Source organism: Marmota marmota, unplaced genomic scaffold (assembly GCF_001458135.2).
Source record: "Marmota marmota marmota unplaced genomic scaffold, marMar, whole genome shotgun sequence".
NCBI classification, from domain to species: Eukaryota; Metazoa; Chordata; class Mammalia; order Rodentia; family Sciuridae; genus Marmota; species Marmota marmota.
In genome coordinates, this window is record NW_026000211.1 from 9,635,433 (window position 1) to 9,641,673 (window position 6,241).

General features: G+C 36.9%; 1 long non-coding RNA gene across 1 annotated transcript; it reads right to left on the reverse strand.

Moving 5' to 3' along the window:
* Window positions 1-865: 865 nt before the first annotated feature.
* LOC107142622 lies at window positions 866-3,864 on the reverse strand. The gene is made up of 3 exons (XR_001503582.2): window positions 3,753-3,864; window positions 3,037-3,296; window positions 866-1,204 (listed from the first exon to the last, which is right to left on the reverse strand). It is a non-coding gene; the product is annotated as an uncharacterized LOC107142622 (long non-coding RNA).
* Between the last annotated feature and the right edge of the window lie 2,377 nt (window positions 3,865-6,241).

A 6,241-nucleotide genomic window follows, 5' to 3' on the forward strand; every position in this document is an offset into this window, starting at 1 on the left:
TCTCTCTCTCTCTCTCTCTCTCTCTCTCTCTCTCTCTCTCTCTCTCTCTCTCTCTCTCTCTCTCTCTCCTGGTTCTATGTCCTAAGCTGTTTTCCTCCTCCATTCTTTTTTGCCATGATGTTCTGCTTGCCCTCAGTCCTAGAGCAATGGCGTCAGTCCTCTATGGACTGAGACTTCTTAAGCTGTGAGCCCCAAATAAACTTTTCCTTCTCTAAAATTGTTCTCTTCCGGTCTTTTGGTCACAGAAGCAAAAGTTGACTGAAATAATAGGTGACAGTATCTAGATTATTAAAAGAAACATACGAATAAAAGAAAAAGCACTGAAAGGGTTCATTTTAAGGTTGAGCATGAGCACTCAGGCTAGTGTGTCTGAGACAATTAATTCACCTGTCTAAGTTTCTCTTTGGTGACCAGGGATTGAATTCCTGTATTTGAAGTTCTCATTAGTATTAACATTTTATAATATAATGAATGCTTGCAATCAACAATTAATGACTGTTTGATTTCTCCCTCCCATAATTTTAGAATTGACACTCTGCAACCATGAGCTTTAAAAACGACTCGCATATGCTCCCAAACATGACCACAGGGTCATGAAGTGTCAAACTTCTAATCTTCTCGTAATTGGACTGTATATGCTCCCTTGTAGCCACCACAGGTCATGGGTACAATTGAACAGATGAAGCATACTGTTTTTATGTACATGTAGATGATGAGACTGATTGTTCTTTGGTTCATGGACATCTGTTTGGGGATCTCATAACCATACCTCAAATTTTGATTTTAGGAGGAGTCTTTATTGTTTTTTAGTACATTAGTTTGGGGATGTAAGATCTTACATACATAAATGAATTTCTAGAATGACTGTTGAGAAGAAAATCATGTTTATTACAAGTGTTGTTCTATTGATATTAGAAAACAAATTACACTGGCATAATTTTCTCTATCTTAAGTAACATGCCCATCTTAAAACAACTGAGCAATGCTGAACATTTTAGGCAGCTAAATCCACTAAAAAATCTCATTCTCCTGAGAATTTAAGCCAATGCAATAAATGTTTACTACATGCAGATTTTGTTCCAGGTTGAACTCCAGGCATGTGGGACACATGAGGGTACAAAAGAGAAAAATGATCCTTGTCACAAAGTTTCATCTCTCAGGACAGAGCACTGCATTCAGGCACCTCATATAAGGATGCATTGTGCTGGAAGGAAGCAAGAGTTGAATGTCTTATGGTTTTGCTCTTCCCTGTATGTACTTCTCCTTCAGTTTCCATTATATTTCAGACTTTTCCTGTGTTATCAATCAACCTTCATTAGATTGTAAGCTCCAAAGAGGCAGTGAATTCTGTTTGTGTTGGTTACGGATGTATCTTTATAGCCCTGCACAATGACTGGCACATAGTACATGCTTAAGAATTATTTGTTAAGAAATGAATGACTGCAATCCTCCTTGATTCTTGTGCCCTGCTTTATGTATCCTCTGTAGTCTAAACCCTCCCTGGTGGGTGCCCAATAAAGGGAAGCCATTCATATTTTGCACCTGTATCTCTCATAAATTTTATTTCTTCCTCTATAAAATGAGGGTAATATAAGATTTAGAATAACCATCTATTCACATGTAACAAATGGTCCAAAATATAGTGGCTTAAAATAATACTGATTTATTATTCTGCTTAGTTTCTAGGGGTCAGGAATCTGGCTGTGGTTTGATTGGATGGTCCTGGATCAACTAGAACTAGGTCTACCAGTCAGGTCTCTTTGACCTTGTAGTAAGAACACTGGCTAGAGATGAAATCATCTGAGTGTTAATTGGCACCAGATGGCTTGCTTTCAGGTGTATTATTCACATGTTTAAAAAGTTAGTGCAGTTTTTCTGATAGAAGGCCTTGGTTCTTCACATGTGGTTCTCTTCATTGAATTGTTGGAATTTCCTAAGGACAGAGCAACTAGCTTCTTTTTGAGAGAGTTAGCCAAAAAAAAAAAAAAAAGCAAAGTGAAAGGCATAATTGCTTTTATGATCAGAGGCCATACCTCATCATTTCCACAATATCCTACTTGTTCCACAAGTCAGCCCTATTCACTGTGAAAGGGATTACGAAAAGTTACAGATACCAGCTGGTGGAGATCATTGGGAGCCATTTTTGAGGCTACCACAAAATAGGGTAGGATGGTCAATGGAATTTAAATATAGAATACATGCATCACTTAACAACAGAAATACATTCTAAGAAGGGTATCCTTGGTAGATTCTGTCCTTGTGCAAACATTGTAGAGTGGACTCACCCAAGCCTAGTTGGTATAATGCGACCACTCATTGGGGCATTTTGATAAAATCAAGAGATACCATAAAGATGAGATATATTAGACTACTGCCATTGTGACATGGCATATTCTTTCACAGTAAACTTTTCTTTTTAATAGAGTACGCTCAGTAATAAAAATTGTAGTAGAGTAAATACATAAGCTAGTACATAGTTGTTTATTATCATTTACAAATATTATGTACTGTGCATAACTGCATGTTATACTTTTATATGACCAGCAACACAATAGATTTGTTTATACCAGTATCACCACCAACAGGTAAGTGAAGCATTGTGCTATGACATTGCAATAGCTACAATGTCACTAAGTGATAGAAATTTTTCAGCTCCATTTTAAGATTATGGGACCACTGTCATATATGAAGTCTGCCCTTGACCAAAACTTGGCCATGCAGTGCATAGTGTAAGTAGTACATGCAAAGTACCTGGCATGGTACCAGGCACACAGTAGGCACTTAGGAAATGTCTGTTCTTCTTTATTGCTCTGGTTTCTTGAGCTTTCTTTTGCAATAATGAGGATTCTCCCTCAGTGCTATCTGTAGAAGCATGCATTTATGTGTGGAATTAATACAGCTTTCTCATTCATTCATTCACCCAACAAGCCTGCTGTCCTCAGATACTGTGTAACTATGACAACCTTATCCACTTAAAATGTAAATTCTTAGCACTAAACACATGCAAAATAATGATGGGGAAATTTTCTAGCCTACCTTTGTGTGTCAGAAGGCCCTATTTCTTCACACCTGTGCAACGACATTATCTGCTGGCTTTTCAGACCACTTCCAGGGCCACCTTCTCCAATTCACTCCAACAACTTTGACCCTTTCAACATTACTTTCTATGCCTCCAATCTTCCTACACACAGAGAGAAATCCATCACAGCCTTGGCCTGGGTATAGTGAAAGCAATGTGCTACAGAACAGGCAGGTGGCACACGGCGAAACTACTTTTTGGCATGACGAATACAGACCTGTGCAGAAATAAAAGCAATAAAAAGGGGGATGAGAATAAGTCTGTAAAAGAGGACTGACGAGTAAGCTGGGGCATAGGGGAAAAAATTAAAACCCTTTGTAAAGAGATTTTTCTTCAAGTCTGAAATTAATGAGCAAGGAGAGAAAATATTTTATAAACTTCATTCATCTTGATTTTTTTTTTCAAATCTTAGGCATTTTAAGAGACTATTTTTCTCATTTGAAGAGAATAATCATTAAGTTTCCCCTGAAGCCAGCACCTGTTCAATTCTGCAGTGCCAGCAAGGGCTGCCACAGGAGTACAGGTCTGACACCAGGGAGGGAGCACAAGGTGAAACTTCAGCCTGAATCTTGGGAGACACCAATATACTATCTCAACACCTAGCACCAGCATGACCTTGGTCTTTTCCACACATGACCAAAATCGTGGTTTGTCCTAATCGTAGAGCTCTTACCTCCTCTGCTTTCTCTTACCGGTTCCGTACAGACTGCGTGTTATGCCTTGATATTTGAAATTGATAGCATGGTCCACTTTCAAGGGTGATAATAAACCAGGTGAAAAAGTTGGGCTTAGTGAAGGTTAACTATTAACCTTTCTTTTAATATGGTCGATTTATTTTTCTTCATGGCACAAACCGATTCCCTGTATGATAGGGTGACAACTTCAATTTAAATAAAGCTGTCGATGAAGAATATGAAAGTGGAAGGAAATTTTGGTCTGAGTCCTTGCTAGGAGCTATCCTTCATTATATCTTGTCTATGAATACAGCACTTTCTATTAAATAATGTAGAGGGAAGTAAGTAAATACCTTTCATTATTTACACACAGGGATTAACACATGCAGAATATCACACTTCTTGTTTATTTAGGAAGGTAAGCAACAATATGCTGAAAAATCTGAAATGATTTTAAAATCAGAAGGGTTCTTGCTATGGTATGGCAAAAAGAATTTAAGCTTTGGAATTAGATTTACCATACTATGCAAAAGAAAAAGAAAAAAAAAAATTAACTTCAGCCTCTGTACCTGTATCTACATAGAGAAGTGGGAATTCTTTCCATTTAGTTCAGCGTAAGACTGAATTAAGTAATATCTGCAGTATCTAGAGTAGTGGATGGATGTTTAAATAAAATGAGAGTTCTCTTATTTCTTTATCTGTGCGCTTCTTACAATCTTCAGTTTTGTTGTTTTTAATTTTTTCAGTTCTGTCTAAAGAAGCCAGATTTTATTCTCATTTGTTACAACACACTTTCTTCAAATGATGCATCAGCAAGGTGATAGGTGAATGGTCTGTTTGGAAAACTTGTCTCTGAACTTATTGTCATCTTAAAATGTGGTTACTGTTGGTTTGACAATGATGAAAACAATGATTATAACTGTTTCTAACGTGGAAGTTTTTACTAAGTGCCTATGACCTGTTCACTACACCTCAAGTTGAAGTCCAGGCACATATCAGCATTATACTAAAACAAGTCAGTTTTTGTTTTTGTTTTCAAAATAATTGGTGAGCCAGTAAAACTATAAACTATCTAATGCAAGATTTTGGAAAGAAAGAGATTTGATGCTTTTAATAAATTCCACATTGCATAAAAACACAGAACTTATTTGATGTATGAATTCCATCCCTGTATTACATACACACTGTTAGTCATTATATACTTATGTATAAGTCTCAAAAATCAGGATTAAAAATGTACTCAATAGAAACCAAATGAGAGCATAGTCATTAAAGCATCTTGTCCTGAAAGTTACCTAGAGATCACTATCTCAAAGAAACTGGATTTCATGGATGGAGACTAAGTATACATCCAGAAAGCTTGGAGCAATATTGCAAAAGTGGACAAGTGCTCTATCAGTATATGTGTTCAACGAGATAACCACACCTCTCTTTTCTTCATATTATGTTCCTTGGAAGGGCAGGTAAATAATTCAACTGAGGATTTTTTAAAATGTTGGCAGTAACTCCAACTCCAGAAAGCTCTGGATGTGGCAGTAATGGTTCCTCCAGAATAAGGGAACAAAAGCATTATCTTCTCCTGAAAACACTGGGGTGGGTGACCACTAGGAGAAGATCTGAACTTCTGAACACTTAATTAGCCTAAAATCCTGAAGGATACACCCAATGTGGCTTGGATTGAACTTTTTCTTATTTGTTCAAGACAATACAGCAGATCCCCCTCCACCATTTTGCTTTCCATGGTTTCAGTTACCCCCAATCAACTGTGGACCAAAAAATATTAAATGGAAAACTCCAGAAATAAATAATTTGTAAGTTTTAAATTATGAGCCATACTGAGTAGTAGTAGATAGCCTTGGCATTTCACTTAGAAACTATCTTGGTTATCAGGTAGAGACCACAGGGTAGCAGGACTTAAGCTCAAGTAACCCTCACATAGCAGCCCAGAACTGTCATGATACCTGTGTCACTCGCCCCACTTCATCTCATCATATAGACATTTTTACCATCTCACATCTCACAAGAAGGAGAAGTACAGTACAATAAGATACTTGGGGTGAGAGAGAAACCATATTCACATAATTTTCTTTATAGTATAGTGTTCGAATTGTTCTGTTTTAATATTAGTTATTGTCACTGATCTCTTTCTGCACCTAAATCATAAATCAAACATTATCCCACACATGCGTGCATAGGAAACAATAGGTTTCTGCAGGGTTCAGTAATATCTGTGCTTTCAGGAATCTGTTGGTGGTCTTGGAACAGACCCCTCATGGCTAAGTGGTGACTTATGGTGACTTATGGCATATGTTTGATCTGTATTTGGAACTGTCTTGAGTCATGTAATGCAAATTCTTACAGTAATGTATTCGAAGTACTGTATATATCTCATCAATAGTACATATTTGAATTCAGAAATAAAAAAAGAAAGCCTGCGATGGAAATGAAACTTAGTTTTAACAATAAATGAGTAACAATTTATGATAAA